At 45.9% G+C, this 17512-nt stretch overlaps 1 long non-coding RNA gene across 4 annotated transcripts in view; it reads right to left on the reverse strand.

Annotated features, from left to right (window-relative positions):
* The window catches only part of LOC114258310 (uncharacterized), a 36860-nt gene extending 19641 nt beyond the window's left edge, over positions 1-17219 (reverse strand). Inside the window, exons 1-5 of one of the 4 annotated variants that reach the window (XR_014332098.1) lie at positions 16984-17203; positions 14879-14981; positions 14380-14745; positions 13118-13259; positions 12879-13004 (exon numbers count right to left, since the gene is read on the reverse strand). This is a non-coding gene — a long non-coding RNA (uncharacterized LOC114258310). Of the gene's footprint in view, positions 1-12878; positions 13005-13117; positions 13260-14379; positions 14746-14878; positions 14982-16983 lie in introns of all 4 variants that reach the window. The other 3 variants (XR_014332099.1, XR_014332097.1, XR_014332096.1) reach the window with 3 other exon arrangements.
* Between the last annotated feature and the right edge of the window lie 293 nt (positions 17220-17512).

Raw genomic sequence — 17512 nt, forward strand, 5'->3', positions numbered from 1 at the left:
TTCTTTTTGTTATTGTTGTAATTATTTTGTACAAGCTTAGAGCTTTATTTGTATTGAGTTTCAAACTTACTTTTGTTGTAACCATGTGTCGTCTTGGAAAGCTATAGCCATTAGGGCATTTATATATCTGTTTAACTTTTATTTCATACCGGTAACTCGTGGCACATGCTATAGATTCAGGGTTAAGGCTTATGAATATATAACTGCATGTGTTACTTTTTGTACAATGGGATCGTGTGAATGAAAGATAATTACATCGGCACACGTTATTATTTAATTAATATTGTGAGATGGTTTTATTGTTATATTTCTGAGGCGTTACTGTACGGGGAGCAAATATTCCGGCAAGCTCGTACTCCTTTCTTCCGAGCTCCGTCGATGTCCGATCACTTGCGAACAAGTAACGGTGAGCTACCCGGCGGTGTGTGGCCGGAAAAACCCTCCGATAATCAAGTTAGCACACACCTTAGGATGGATAGAGAGAAGGGAGAGAGTGTTTGGGTGTAAGAATTCCTTATAGAGATGTTCGTGTGTCGCGTATGGGGGGCGCAGACATGCTTATATACCTTCTGAGCCCCATATCCACTCCCAGTCATCTCCTGACACGTGACTCTGCTATCCCATCTGTCAGCATAGACCTTGCTGAACATCACCTAATCTCAACTGCCCGCCATCACAGCTGGAGCTCGGCAGCCGAACTGCTCTTTGCGTTGCTGCGCCGCGCCGTGCTTCATACTCAAGCACTTCCTTGGCAAAGACCGAGGAGGACCGGGCTAGGCGGCATCTCGGCAAAGCCTAGCCCGAAGCACCCCGTGGTCAGCTTTCCTGCCGGTCTAACGGTAACCTCGGCCGACCGCGCCTTTCCGGGCGTCGGTCACTCGGCTTGTCTGGCTTCGGCTATCCTCGGACCGAGCATCCCGGTCCGACCGAGCACTTCCTTACCGAGCCGCTCCTTTACGGTCTGGGGCGGGACGCACTCGGCCCAAGTTCTGCCCGGCCCAAGTTCTGGCAGCCCATCTCTGGGCGAATAGTACATCATCTCGGCCCCATGCGCTGTTGGGCTCTCAACCTGCTCGGTCGCTACCTCGGCCCAACTCCAGATCATAAATCACCCTCTCAATTGCCCCTTAATTCCGTCCGCGAAAGCGTGACTGGGATTACTCACTTCGACCGAGATAACATTTCTCCGGTCTTCAAGACGCCAAACCTCGACCGGGCTGGTTAACATAATTATCTGCAAACTTGCCCGGTTATATTCCTCGGCTGACATCCTCTTCGTCGAAAGTAGCTCGGTTGGCTCTTCGTCTTTTCAACCCGTCGCTTCAGTCCTGACGTAGCCATAAATGGGGACACGTGGCGGGCTGCCATTGGTCATCGGGCAGCCAACCCGCCGTTTTTGCCAGAATTTGAATTTGGGCGGACTCCCTTCTGCCTATACATACAAGACCCCCCCCAGACTCCAACTCCTACTGCCACTCCGATATTCGACCTCAGAGCTCCAGCATTCTTAACTTGTCCTCTTCTGCCATCCTTCGTGTTTGAGGGATTAGGTCCTGCCCTTCCCTGGTAAGTCATTCTACCCTTATTTTGTTGCTATTTTCCTTCATATTACACACATTAGGGTACAAAACGTAGCTCTTAGGGCATAGGCCATAGAATCCGTCCCAAGCTACCCACTGTTCTTGGTGTTCTTCATATGAAGAACTGGGGCGAACCGGGCTCCTGGTCCCTTTTTTGATCCAAAAAACCAGCTTAACCGAGCAAATAACAAGTTTGTCACAACCCCAGCAAAAACCGAGATAATAAGGGGGCTTGGTGGCTCAACCGGGCTAAGATCTGGTCTGCTTGGGCGACCGGGCTCCTTAGTTAGAATAGATAACCGAGGTTGTTTGGCACTCTAAATGACCGAGCTAAAGTCCAGCACCTTTTGCACGACCGCGCTCACACTTACCTTGCCATCCTTTTCCTGCAGAGTCCAAGGGGACTACTGTCATTCCTGAGGCTCTCAGGACCGAGCAGCAACCAATTACCACAGAGCCAAACCCTTCAACCGGGCTATAACAAGCCGGCCAAAAATGGGGAAATTTCGCTTCCTAGTGGATACTCCGGCCGCACTAGCCGCTTTCAGAGAGGAGTACGGCATCCCGGCCGACGTCCATCTCGAATTGGCTGAAGAGGAGACAACACCTTGGGGCAGAATAGACCAATGCCCCTTCACCGTGCTCTCAATTGTCGAAGGAGGCCTCCGTTTCCCACTAAACCCACTTATAACCGAGTTCCTCCACCGAACCGGGCTAGCACCCACACAAGTGTCCACCAATACTTATAGAATAATCAACGGCGTTCACGAATTGAATAATCGGCTAGGCATCAACTTAGGTCTAGCCGAGATACTGAGACAATACACAATGGGCCACACCGGGGACGGCCTAGCTTATTACCTGAAGATAAGGCCGGGCAAGGAAAAAATTGTAACCGGCACCCCGGATAAAGATCTTCACGACGACGATTTTTTCTGGGTGTCGGGCAATTACGAAATAGCCGAGGTGCCGGGCTGGTTTATAAACAAGGACTTCAGTTCTTCATGTAAGCCACTCAAACTTGCTCGGTCAACCTAACTCTTTACTCTGTAACTAACCGGTTTTCCTATTTCTTTTGCAGCAATCCAAGCCTTGCAAGCCAATTATCAATTTCCCAACGTTGAGGCCATTCGGACCATGCTTCGGTATTCCCACCGAGATTGCAACGACTTACTCGGCTACACCTCGACTTACAGATATTCTGCTCCGCGCCGGAGTAGAGTAACTGACTTCCTCAGAGCTCCTTCGCCACCTCCAGATCCAACCCTACCCGACGTCCCGTTAATCCGGTTAACAGACGAGCAAGAAATGGCCAAAAGAAGTCGAATCAAAAACCTTCTAACCGCGACCTCAGCCGAGATACCAAGTGTCGTCGCTCGCTCCCCGACTGCCAGTCAATCGAGCGGCGCCGTGGTTGCGCTAGCTTCTCCAGCTGCCGGGCAGTCTGGCCAAGAAACACGCCGGGCGGGCAAAAGACCACGGGCCGATCCTTCTGCAGAGCTCATCACCGAGCTGGAAACCGAGCAACCGGTCGACAGGGTCAGCTCCATCCCAGCATGGCGGCCGCAGCTGAAGCACCAGGGAAAAGAGATCCCGGCAAATGCTTCGATCAAGGGAGACAAGGAGCACTTACTCGCCTTCGATCTCTCCAAGGCTTTGCTGCTTCCCAGCAATGTGGTTGGAAGCGACCATGTCCCTGACACCCGGATGGTCAAATCCGCCGTGAAGTCCATGACCAGGGTAACAAGTTCAATCCTCTGTTTCAATTTTCGCAAGTGTTTGTCCGGTTTCTTCTCTAATCAAATTCTAATTTTGCAGGCCATCCAAAAGTAGCACCTGGTCATGGAGCACATTCACAGACTCCGGCAGAAGGCCAACGACACAGCCAGCCAGGTCGAGAGCCTTCAAGCCGAGCTAGGCCGGGCTAAGTCATCCCTTGAGATGGCCAACGCCGACAATAACAGACTGCTCGGTCAGCTGAATGCGGCCGAGAAAAAACAAAACGAGCTCCAAACCGAGGTGGACACCCTGAAGAAGTCCAAGAAGAAGGCTTGCCGGGCTGCCAACAACGCCGGTTTTAACGAGGCCGAGCAGAGCTACAAGAAGCAGGTCTTTGCAACACAAGACATCTATTTCAAGGCCGGTTGGAAGTCCGCCTGCGAACACCTCGGCCAGGGCTCTGACACCGACGTATTTGCCAACCCTCCTCCAGCTTCGCTACCGGTCTACCTCGTGCCTTATGCAAACGACGTCTTCAGCGCTTTGCAGGCTGAGGCCGAGGAAGGACTCGAAGAAGGAGACGGGGAGACAGATTCTGAGGAAGAAGAGGCTGAGGTGCAAGAGGAGCCCGGCAATGAGGAGCCCGGTGCCCAAGATACCAGTCCAACCATTAACCTGGATGCCGGCGAGGACGAATTCACCAATCTATCCCCCTTAGTTTAGTTTTCTTTTCTTTTTTGTATTTTTGCTTTCAACACTTCTGATGTAACCGGGCTCTATCCCCACCTTTGTATTGAATTTCTTATCAATGAAAAATTCAAATTTTGCCAAGTGTTTGCACGGTATTCATCCAAGTTATCTTCATCAAAACATCTCGGTGTAAATCATTATTTGAACAAAACACCTCGTCGACCGGAATTCACACCTCGAATGAAGCACTTAAGCAGAACCAAACAAATTCATGAACCGAAATAACCATCTCGGTTGTAACAAAGTTGAACAAATCAACACTTCCAACCGGATTAGATCATCTCGGTTGGGAATCCAAAGTTGGCCAAAACACCAACTCTTCCGACCGGAGTACATCATCTCGGTTGGAAATCCTAAGTTGGACACAACACCAACTCTTCCAACCGGAGTACATCATCTTGGTTGGGAATGCAAAGTCAGACAAGACACCAACTCTTCCAACCGGAGTACTTCATCTCGGTTGGGAATGCGAAGTTGGACAAGACACCAACTCTTCCAACCGGAGTACATCATCTCGGTTGGGAATGCGAAGTTGGACAAGACACCAACTCTTCCAACCGGAGTACATCATCTCGGTTGGGAATGCGAAGTTGGACAAGACACCAACTCTTCCAACCGGATTACATCATCACGGTCCGTAACATTAAAACAAAAGTCCAAGTGCTAAAGCAAAATTACTTCTATAAATTGACAAAAAGAATTACATGCTGTGGTGCAAGCCAAAAATTTTCTTTGCACAAGAAAAGAAAGCAGAAGCTTAAAAAAAATACAGTTTCAAGTTGGCCGCATTCCATGGCCGAGGTATTGCTCTTCCCTCTAAATCCTCCAAGTGGTAAGCCCCCTTGCCCGCCAAACCAGTGATCTGGTAGGGTCCTTCCCAATTTGCCCCTAGTTTGCCTTCTCCTGGCACCAGGGTGTTGCCCATAATCTTCCTCAAAACCCAATCACCAACTTTGAACTGTCTGGGGTGCACCGTCTTGTTATACTTCTTTGAGAGCTCCTGTTGGTAGGCGGCCACATGGATGAGGGCCTTCTCCCGACGCTCGTCCACTAGGTCCAGCTCCAAGGCAATAGCCTCGGTGTTCAGCTCGGGCTCAAAACTCTCGCTTCTGAGGGTGGGCAATTCAACTTCCAAGGGTATGACCGCCTCCATGCCGTAAGCCAAAGCAAATGGAGTTTCCCCGGTAGAACGTCGCGGGGTTGTTCGGTATGCCCAAAGGACGCTAGGTAATTCCTCAGCCCATTTGCCCTTGGCCTTTTCCAGCCGTTTCTTCAACCCATCCAGTATAGTCTTGTTCGATGCTTCGGCTTGACCATTGGACTGCGGGTAAGCCAGGGTGGAGTTGTAGAATTCTATCTTCAAATCTTCACAAAATCCTCTGAATAGGCAACCGTCAAACTGGGTGCCGTTGTCAGAGATCAAAATCTTGGGGACGCCAAACCGCGTGACCACGTTCTGCCAGACAAACCGCTTCACGTCTTTCTCTTTAATGGTTGCCAAGGGCTCAGCTTCAACTCACTTTGTGAAGTAATCTGTGGCCGCGATGAAGAATTTCCGGTTGCCCGGTGCTGTTGGCAGTGGTCCCACTATATCTAGCCCCCACATGGCGAAGGGCCAAGGACTGGTGAGGGGAAGAAGTTCCCTGGCAGGCTGGTGGATCTGATGGGCGAATTTCTGGCATTTTTCGCACTTGCGGACATATTTTTGTGCGTCGGCCTGCATGCACGGCCACCAGTATCCCTGCGAAATAGCACGGTAGGCCAAGGACCTGCCTCCTATGTGGCTGCCACAAATGCCTTCATGAATTTCGTACAAGAAGGCCTCCACACTATTCGGGTGCACGCACCTTAAATAAGGACCAGTGAAGGACTTCTTATATAACGCACCAGATGAAGAGAGCCAAAACCGCTCTGACTTCACCCGGATTTTGTGTGCTTCTTTCTTGTCAGTTGGAAGAGTCCGGTCTCTGAGGAACAAGATCAAGGGGTCCATCCAGGAGGGACCGAGCGCGGCGCAGAGTACATCTGTCTGCCCGGCGTGTTCAATGCTTGGCCGCGGAAGGAAGTCAATCAAAAGAGGGTTTGGAAAAGTATTATCCACCATAGAAGCGAGACCGGCCAGTTCATCAGCTCGGCTGTTTTCTTCCCGGCCAATCTGTTGGACTCTAATTGCCTCAAACTGCTTGATATGCTCCCTGACCAGAGCTTGGTACTTCGCCATCCTTTCGTCCTTTGCTTCATAAATCCCAGAAACTTGGTTAACCACAAGCTGGGAATCACTGTACACCAGGAGCTCGGCAGCCTTCATTTGAATTGCGCTCTTGAGCCCGGCGAGAAGTGCCTCGTACTCAGCCTCGTTGTTAGACGCCGGGAAGCCCAGCGTGATAGAATGTTCAATGGTTAGGCCATCCGGGGAGATAAGAACGATACCTAGGCCGGCACCATGGCGGTTGGACGCGCCATCAACAAAAAGCTTCCACATGTCCCCCACAAAAAGCTTCCAGCAGTCGGATGGGTCCTGAGAGTTGCGAAGGGCAATGGGATCACAACTGCTCGGCTGTGCGGTGTCAAGTTCGGTGTTGACCGGTTCAAATTCAGTGCCCCTTGGTGATTCGACACCGGACTCGGCAAGTTGTTCGGCAATGCTCAAGTCCGTGGGCGAATCATCAGGTTGCGGTGTGAAGCCGGCCGCAGGTTCTGAGCTGTGTGGATCCATTCCTTCCCCCCTTGATGATTCGGCACCGGACTCAGCAAGTTGATCCGTAATGCTCAAGTCCGTAGGCGAATCATCAGGTTCTGAGCGGTGTGGTTCAATTTCTTCCCCCCTTGGTGATGCGGGACCGGACAGAGTGGATGGGTTGGTGATACGCAACTCCGTCATCGCAGCACCGGGTGGTATGACCGCACAAACTGAGGGAACTTCGATGGTGCGCGCTAACTCCGCGGCGTTACCTCCTCCAACTGGTTGTACCTCAGTTGGCATTGCGTGCATCTCATCATCTGCCTCGGTAATGTCGACCGGGCATACCGGATGAGTGCCAGGTGAGAACTCGGCGACAAAATCTGCCAAGGTCTGGGCTTTTATAGCAGTGCGCGGCTGGAACCTGACATCAAACTGTCCCAACTTGACCGCCCACTTAAGAATTCGGCCTGAAAAGTCCGCCCGTTCAAACAAGGCCTTGAGGGGAAACTCAGTCAGTACGACAATGGTATGGGCGTGGAAATAGTGCGCCAATTTTCTTGAAGCCATCATCAAGGCTAAAGCAAGCTTCTCCAACGGCAAGTATCTCGACTCTGCCGGTAACAAAGTTTTGCTGACATAAAAAATTGGGAGGTGCTTGAATCCTTCAGCCCGGACCAGCACCGCACTGACTGCGTGCTGGGAGACGGCAAGGTAAAGGTAGAGTTCCTCACCCGGCTCTGGTGTAACCAACAGTGGCGGAGAAGACAGATATTCCTTGAGCTCGGCCAAAGCTCGGTCACATTCGTCGTCCCATGAGAACTTTGACTTCAATGCTTGAAAGAAAGGGAGGCAGCGATCTGATGACCGGCTTATAAATCGATTAAGCGCGGCGGCCATACCGGCCAGATGCTGCACGTCCTTAGCCGAGCTGGGCTGCATCAACGCTTGCACGGCTCTGATCTGAGTAGGGTCTGCTTCGATGCCTCGGTTCGTGACTAGGAATCCCAAAAATTTTCTGGATCCCACGCCAAAGGCACACTTTGAGGCGTTCAAGCGCAGCTTGTGCTTCTTTAGAATGGCAAACATCTCGGCTAAGTCGGACAAATGGTTTGCCTCATGTCGGCTTTTTACCACCATATCATCGATATAAGCTTCCATTGTCCAGCCAAGCAAAGGAGCAAACATTTTGGTCACCATCCTCTGAAAGGTTGCCCCGGCGTTTTTCAAACCAAATGGCATGACTCGGTAGCAGAAGAGTCTCCTTGGAGTCGTGAAAGAGGTGATCTCTCGGTCAGGCCCATGCATGGCGATCTGGTGATAGCCGCGGTACGCATCCAAGAAACTGAGCCTATTGTGTCCAGCCGTCAAGTCTACTAGTTGGTCAATGCGCGGCAAAGGGAAGCTGTCTTTGAGACAAGCTCGGTTGACTGTCTTGGACACAAACTCGCCACTTCCCATTCTTCTTAGGCACCACTACTGTGTTGGAAATCCACCGAGGATAGTGCACTTCCTGAATTGCTCGTGCCTCAAGCAGGTTCTTTACCTCCTCAGCAACTACCTCGGCGTGATGCAACGCCGATCTCCTTGTTCGCTGGATGACTGGCTTTGCTCCAGGGAAGACATTGAGGTGATGGCAGATAAAACTTGGGTCGAGGCCAGGCATGTCGTAAGGCGACCATGCAAAGACTTCGATATTTGCCATCAAAAACTCAATCATCTCGGTCCTTTCTATGGCCGTGAGACTTGAACCGAGCAAGAAGAACTTGTCCGGCTGCTCGGTATCAATCCGCACTTCAACCAATTCTTCAACAGCCTTATCCTCGGCCTTGGTGCCCACATCATCCAAGACACCCTGGTCCTCCGGTCCCTCGATCATTTGAACGAATCCTTTGGCAGCCCGGCTTCCGTTGACTGCCACGAAGCACTGCTTGGACATGACCTGATCGCCCCAAATCTCCTCGATTGCCCCCATAGCCGAGGGGAATCTCATCACCTGGTGATAAGTCGATGCTACAGCTTGCATGGCGTGTAGCCATCCCCTTCCAAGGATAAGGTTGTACGTCAAAGGCACTTGTAGCACCCAAAACTCAACTTGTTTGACCACGGATCCCGCTTTGACCGGCAGGATAATCTTTCCCAAAGGCCACTCCGGTTGAGAGTTGAATCCAACCAGTGGCGAAGTTGCCGGAGCCAAGTCTGTCTCCCGGAGTTTAAGCTGCTTGAACGCATCATAGTACATGATCTCGACCGAGCTTCCCTGATCGATCAAGATTCGCTTAACATCGAAGTCCTTGACGCGTAGTGTTACTACTAGGGCATCGTTGTGCGGCGTCTGAATACGTTCTAGATCCCTTGAGGTGAAACTAATCACGTCTTTTTCTTCTGTCTTCCCCCTTTTGATGGCAGGCTGTACCGACAAAACTTCCCGCATATGCTCTGCCTTTTTTATCATGCCCCAGAGTTCGCAGACACGCTCCGGTTCCACGATGCCGTGGATGACATTAATAACTCCTTGCGGTGGTGCGTCTCGGTCATCCTGTCCCCGGGGATCGACCGGAGCCTGATTCGGCTTCACGCCGCCATCAATGTAAAGGTCTAGATGCCCGGCAGCGACCAGCTCTTCTAAGTGTTGCCTCAAAGGCAAACAGTCCTCGGTCCGGTAGCCTCTCTCTCGGTGGAACGTACAACGATACCGCGGATTATAACCCTTTTGTCCATCGCCCAACTTAGCAGGAAACCGGACATACTCCTCGTCTCGGATTTCACTAAGTATGCGATAGATTGGAATCTTGAAGACCGTGGTTATGCCAGTCCTCGCCTTCATCCTTCTGTTTGCGTCCTCAACATCATCTCGGAGGTAGTTATCCCGGTCATTCCGACGTCCTCTACCCCGGTTTTTACGATTTAAACCACGGTCTGATTCCTCTGCTCGGTCACTTGAGCGACTGGACTCTTGCCCAACTGCGTGCACTTTGCCTGCTGTCTTCTTGTCTGTTACTACCGGACTGGCCTTCACGGTAGAAGCTGACGCGTCATCCTCAACACGGATGTGCTCATTGATGCGCTGCATGAGCTGGCCCATGGAGGTCGGCTGGTGCATGGTAAGCGAGTCCCGCAGTCTATGTCCGACCGGGAGACCGCGCTTATACTGCGTGATTGCAAGGTTGACCGGACAATCTAAGATCTCGTTGAAGGTTTCCCAGTACCTTGAGTTGTATACCTTCAGTGTGTCGCTCGGTTCCATCTTAACACTTAGCAAATGATCAACTTCCTTTGGTGTCTTTGTGTTGGTTTTGAAGCGTGTAACAAACGCCTCGGCCAACTGATGCCACCGTTGTACGCTCCCTTCCGGCAACCTCTCGAACCACTTTAAGCCCAGCTCGCCTAAACTGGACGGGAAGATTAGGCACATAAGTCCGTCATTGCGCCTATGTCCCGCCATGACCTGTCGGAAGTGGCTCACATGCATGTATGGATCGGTCTTTCCGTCGTAAAGTGTGAACTTAGGCTGGTGGAAGCCTGCCGGAAGTGGTGTTGTTTCAATTTCCAGGGAAAAAGGAGTGGCACTCAGCCTGGCCAAGTCCATATCTTCAAGGAGTGGCACTGCTTGGCGGGGTGGAGGCATTCCAACCTCCTCGCTGGCATGAACCCCGTATGAAAGCCGCTAAAAAGCAGGCATTCTCTGGGCCTCGCGCCGGCGAGCCCGCTCCTTTAAGACTGCCCGCAAATCCTCTGACTGAGCAGAGTAAGAGTACCTCGACGTCGTCGCCGGACGTGAGGGTTTGTAGGTGCTGTCTTGCGCGCTAGACTTTTCTGCATGCACGTCGGAATCACCAACTTGGTAACTTCTGGTAATAGATATGGACTGAGTATGTCGTTGACTCTGACCGCCTGAACGGCGGGATGGGGTGCGCTCACTGTGGTCTCCCACTCCAACTACACCCTTGCCTTTGACATGCCGCTTGAGATCTTCCATCTCCACCGCCATTCGCCGGATGACAGCATCTTGATCCCTCAACTTGCTTTCCAGTCGCTTGGCGTGCGAGTCTCTCCTCCGCCGGTGACCGTCTGGACTCCGTGAATGTCCATGGCTTCGTCCGCGCTTGTCCCGCGCGTCTCCTGACTGTCCGCCAGTGGGCGTTCCCAAGTCAGCCATTGGGTGGACAGCAGGAGGTCCCTCTCTCCTTCGGGTATACTCCGGGGTGGCTCCGTCGATGGCAGACAACGGAAACTCGTCGTTGTTCGCCATGGACGGCGATCAGATGAACCTGGAAGACAAGGTTTTGTCTGTCAAGCTTCCCACAGACGGCGCCAATTGTACGGGGAGCAAATATTCCGGCAAGCCCGTACTCCTTTCTTCCGAGCTCCGTCGATGTCCGATCACCTGCGAACAAGTAACGGTGAGCTACCCGGCGGTGTGTGGCCAGAAAAACCCTCCGACGATCAAGTTAGCACACACCTTAGGATGGATAGAGAGAAGGGAGAGAGTGTTTGGGTGTAAGAATTCCTTACAGAGATGTTCGTGTGTCGCGTATGGGGGGCGCAGACATGCTTATATACCTTCTGAGCCCCATATCCACTCCCAGTCATCTCCTGGCACGTGGCTCTGCTATCCCATCTGTCAGCATAGACCTTGCTGAACATCACCTAATCTCAACTGCCCGCCATCACAGCTGGAGCTCGGCAGCCGAACTGCTCTTTGCGTTGCTGCGCCGCGCCGTGCTTCATACTCAAGCACTTCCTTGGCAAAGACCGAGGAGGACCGGGCTAGGCGGCATCTCGGCAAAGCCTAGCCCGAAGCACCCCGTGGTCAGCTTTCCTGCCGGTCTAACGGTAACCTCGGCCGACCGCGCCTTTCCGGGCGTCGGTCACTCGGCTTGTCTGGCTTCGGCTATCCTCGGACCGAGCATCCCGGTCCGACCGAGCACTTCCTTACCGAGCCGCTCCTTTACGGTCTGGGGCGGGACGCACTCGGCCCAAGTTCTGCCCGGCCCAAGTTCTGGGCGAATAGTACATCATCTCGGCCCCATGCACTGTTGGGCTCTCAACCTGCTCGGTCGCTACCTCGGCCCAACTCCAGATCATAAATCACCCTCTCAGTTACATATAGTACTTTGGCAAGATTTAATGTCAAATTTAAATTAAAATGAATTTAAATTTACAAAATTAATGTTATCACTTTTAATTACGTCAAATTGTCAAAAATCACTTTTAATTACTTACCAAATACAATATTATGATTGTATTTTAAAAAATAAATTTGATTCACTTTCTAATATAATATTTTCAAACTTAATTTAATAATGTTTGGCTTCTAAATTTAAAAGTGATTTACAAAGAAATATGTTATACATTAAAACCACATATACATAAAACAATTTCAAACATAACCATTGGATTGAACGGGTAGAACACTAGTACATATATATAATTTATACGTGTGCAAACAAAATATAAGCTTCCATACATGCAAAACAAATACCCATCAACCATTCTTAAAAGTGTTTGTACAAAATACTAAAAGATATAAGTCCTCAAAAATAAATAAAAAATTATTTAACAAAACAAAAAAGAGGAGCATATTCTCAATTTGGCTTTCAACATCACCCGCTTGATTATGTCAACTACTCCCTCAACAAAACTTGCAAAAACATATATTAATATTAAATTTTACACTTTAATCTTAAATATATATATATATATATATATATTTGATAAATTACACTATAATCTTAAATATGCCTTTTAATTTGTAGTTCAAAAATAAATTTGCGCATTATGTTTGTGGTTATTACAATGAAAAAATACATAACGTTACCACAAAAATAGGAAACTGTTTATTGAACTACAAATTGTCGTAATCAAAAGATTGCTACCTTAATCCATAGAATGCAATCTAGTAACACCTGGCCCAAGTGAACTTAGTAGAGCATATAGCAAACTAGATATCCCACCTCTCTCAAACTGGCAAATAGTGAACAAGTACTAATGAGGGAATTGCCATATTAATAGACAGAGTGAATACAATGATCAATGGACAATCCAATGGCAAAACCTTATACCGTATTATATTCATACCAAATTGACATTAACACTTAAATATAAAAAGTTACTAGACAGCAAAGTTTAGTGTTACAAAAAAGTACCTAATAGACTAAGCGTAGATTTTCCAATCACGACTCATAAGAAGCTCTCTCTTTAAATCCATTTATTTTCCAGCACTATGCTTGGCCTTTGTGTGAGATTCCAAAGCATTTTCCAAGTTAAATGACCTGCAAAATCATAAAGGTTGCTTATTAAGAACATGACTCCATAGTTAGTAGTTTAACAACACAATTATTTAAGTGCAGTTCACATGTGCTTAACCATACTATTCTTGACAAACCTGTGCCTATATATGTACACACGTGCTTAGGCATATTATTCTTGACAAACCATACCATTCTTCAACCATTGTCTTCCCATCTCCATAACTAGCCCTCCTTTCTAAATCCAAATCCCTTCTAGCAGCAAGAAAACCCTGACCCCTTCTCAGAAAGAATGAACCGAGGATAAGAAAAGAGAGTAGGATTAGAAGAAAGAAGATGGGCCTTATTGTGATAAGTGAAATCAACCGCTGAAAAAATTGCCATTTTGATCTCAAAGATTCACATCACTAGCCAAAAACTAGGAAACTAATTTTCACTCTCTCCCAAAGCTCCTAAGCTAACAAATCAGATGGTTCCATATGCACCTCTGCCCCCAGACCCCTTATTTTTCAGTCGCAACTGGATGAACTAGAAAAATGGAAGGGTGAAGCAAATGTTGAAATAGACAGTAAGGCAGAAGAAAATAAGAATTGTGTATCACTGTCTCTGTCAGTGTCTCCTAAATATGTCAGCCCTTATGGTGTTATCTACTTCAAAACAGGAATGGTTAAGATTGACAAGATAGCATGAATTCATAATACTGTTTTACCAAATTCCTGCTTCTTATAACATGAAGATAAATTTTGTGAAAGATATGCCATCAGATATGTTGTTCAAGAGGAAGAAAACCAATGAACTTTTAAGTTTTAAAGATAAAGATGTCTTTGGATCTTAACTAGCGGTGAGACAGAGTAACAACTCACTTATTTCCATAGCCTTGTGTTATCAAACAAGTGCAGAAGCATTTCTCTCTCATGTTACCACCCGCTGGCTTATTGCTTTTTCATACCCACACAGATTAATAAATCATCATTAATGCACCCTGGTACCAATGTACCTAAATTTTGAATTATAATTATTTCCGCTTGCGAAACAAGGTAAATAGGAGATCGATAAGGTTAGACTAGATTAAGAGTTGCAAATAGCAATATCACATATTACTTCTCTAGACTGACTGAGAAGGAAGAGTTAATAAGTAATCTGGTTTCCTTTTTGGACAGAATAATGAGTTCAAGACCAGAGTTCAAATCTAGTGGGAGGAGAGGATATTATTTGTCGAATGAGTTTTCTACATCCAAGATCTACAGGTAAGGTTACATTTAGCTATTTGGGAGGGTCAAACTATGACGAGAAATAATATTGGTCAGGGGTTCAAATTAGAAAGAGGAGTGATCCAGTCAGATGGGTTAGAGCTCTCTCTCTCATATATTCCTTTCCCCAACCAATCTATTTGGCTCACCAAGCTTAATTTGAAGCCACACTGATCCAGATTCTGCTCTCTCATACAGAACTAAAATTTAAGTTCTCTTCATTCTCCTTATAGTCATCTAGCTTTCTTCTTGTCCTTTCTCCTTGGTGTTTACAAAGCATCAAAGGAGTTGCTACCAACAAAGTTTCAGAGATCAGCCCTAAGATTTGTTGAAATCATCAAGCAGCATGAGCATCAACTCTGCATAAACAGATGCTGGAGAGTGCAAAACTCTCTTGCATGGCTCGGAAAACTCCTTGCCGAGGGCTTGTGCACCCCTGAGGATTGGTCGGGCTTTGATCCGGACACCCTGGTGCCAATCAAAAAAAAAAACTCTCTCGAATGGTTCATTAAACCCTGTTAGTAACATGAACCATAAAAAAGAAAAACAAAAGTGTAAGTTGAACGCAAAGGGACAGTACAAAGCTACAGCATATGCAGCCATTTGATGATCTAGTTAATGCTCAAATAAAAAAAAAATGAAGTTTACCACTTAAAGCCATGAGGATTCTTTTTGTGATATCAAGCCATGATTACCGCAAACTTCAAGTTACATGCGATGATGAAGCATGTCAAAGTGCACTGTCAAGTTGCTGATGATATGACAATAAAAAATTAGAATTCAATTTTATTTGTTTATTTATTTAATTTTAATTGTTGAACTTGTCGCAATGCATGTTACGTCAAAAGCTAGACAATTGATAATTTTTAGGATAAACTACCAATAGGTCCTAATAGGTGGACTTAATTCCCATCAAGTCCTATTGAAAATAAGTTTTGAGAAAATTGTCGGTAAAAATAATTTTTTTGTGACAATTTTTTACATACGTCGCTAAAAATTGACAATTAGTGACTTTTTTTGTCACGATTTTTATAAATTGTCGCTAAAACTTACAATTAGTGACTTTTTTTTTGACAAATTTTTCTCATAGGACCTATTAAATAATTAATCCACTTATTGGGACCTACACGTAAGTACCCCTAATTTTTAAAACTAGGCATGATAAAAATCAATTCTCCAGTGCAAGTTGCAACAGGAACTGTTGACAAATAATATAACTGAAAGAGTAAGACAATAATTTTCCCTATTCTATTGATAACACAAATTGAAAGGAGTAACAATTAAGAGTTAGGGTTCTTGATGGAGGCAAGTGGCAGCAGCCTACAAAAGACGAGGAAGAGATGCCTCTAAGCCCAAGCTTGGATTTGGCATGCATTGGATGATGAGCAACTCATTTGGGACCATGGATAGTTATGTTTTAGGCTTATGAGTCATGTTCTAGTATTATTATTATTATTTAGGGTATTTTGGTAATTTCATAATTTCTAGACATGGGTTAGGTCACCCATGGGTCATCTTGTGGGTCAAGTTATTTAATCAGGTTCTATTTATGTTTCATATTTGGTCTTACATTAGTTTTAAAAGTCAAAGATATTATAATAGTTTCCTTTTTTTGTTCTAATTGATTTAGGAAGTCTCTTAATTCTATATAAAGTCATGTAATGCTATTAATTTAATATAAACTTAATATTTTATAGAATTTTTAGAACTTTGAAGCTTTCGTATGGATTGTGTAATGCAATCAAACCCTAAGTGTGATGCCTAAGAGATTCTAGGAGTAATTCCTAGACCTATCTCCTTCTCCTCCTTTCTTTCTTTCTTAAATTTCAGCACTTTCAGCCCCAGAACAGCCCTTACAGCACTGTCCTGCATCAGTTCTATTCTAGTGTTACTAGAAAACATTGATAGCCTAGCAAATTACATTAAGCATGATACACTTTCATTCCAAAACTATAAACTTAGCAATCCAACGCGATCCCATAGGTTTTTCCCAATATATTTCCTTATAATTCCGTTACAAGTTTAAAAATAAATAATAAATAAATAAAATATAATAAATTAAACTATAAGGTGGGTGAAATTTTGAAATGACAAAACGTCAAACATAGGTTATAATGCTCATAGAAATGTGTTGCTATATGATTATTTATTTATTTATTTTTAAAAAAACTACATTTCATTAGATGTTTAAAACTTAAAAGTTAAAAAAATTTCTCTAGACTGAAGTACCTTAAATTCTTAGTGTAAAGGAGTCTACTCCTGTCATATCACAATCTAGAGTATGTGACATACTGCGTTCCCCTTCCCCATTCCAGATACCGGAGAGATCCACGTTCCAGTAAATATAGCTCTATTCCTTCTCTTTCTCTGTGTGTAAAAGGATGTCTCTCCACTCCAGTCTCCACATATTTATATATGGTTAATTAAGAAAGTATAAAGCTGAAAGCTGAAAGGGGTGTCTTGTGTAAAAGGAAAAATTGTAAGAATAACTCCTAGCAGTATTTCCACTTAGGCAAAAGCCACTGCCACCATCTACATCTACATCTACACCTAGATCTACATCTACATCTAGATCTACATCTACATCTTCAAGCAATCAACATAGTATAATAATCCATATAAAAAGCCATTTAAAACTTAAAATAAAAGCTCTAATCATGAATTAATCATAAATCACACACAAACAATTCAAACTCGGCTAATTAAATGAAAAACAGTCAAGAAAAGGAGAAACAGAAACAACAGAAAGATACCTGAATCACCAGAGACGAGATAGAGAAAATCAATTGCAGAAGAAATTAATGATCTCCCAATATTAAACAAAAGCTGAGATTAAATACACAGAGAGAGAGAGAGATCCATAGCCGAGCGCGAGAGTGAGCTCACGGTAGAGAAAGATGGAGCAATGAGTCACATAGGGGAAAACAATTTTACATACATTATACATACATACTTGTAGATTATATTGTGGCTGCGTAAAATGTAGATTAAAATTTTATATATGTGGCTGCGTAAAAGGTTGTGTAATTGTAAAATTCGTACGGATCGATATCACTTTATTTAATAATTGTAGGTTAAATTTTAAAATTTATAATGTATTTTTCAAAACGTCGGGGCTTTTCTCAAAATAAAGTAAAATATCAAGTTATTTTTTAAATTAGGTTTAGTTTGGAGAAATTTTTCAAAATAAGTTAAAACATTATTACAAACCACGCGCTATTACAAACTACGCTTTCACCCATTTTGCGGCCCAGCCGCGAAAGATTTGTAAAATCGTAAAAC

Source organism: Camellia sinensis, chromosome 6 (assembly GCF_055761805.1).
Source record: "Camellia sinensis isolate YWXY chromosome 6, ASM5576180v1, whole genome shotgun sequence".
In the NCBI taxonomy this organism is placed as follows: Eukaryota; Viridiplantae; Streptophyta; class Magnoliopsida; order Ericales; family Theaceae; genus Camellia; species Camellia sinensis.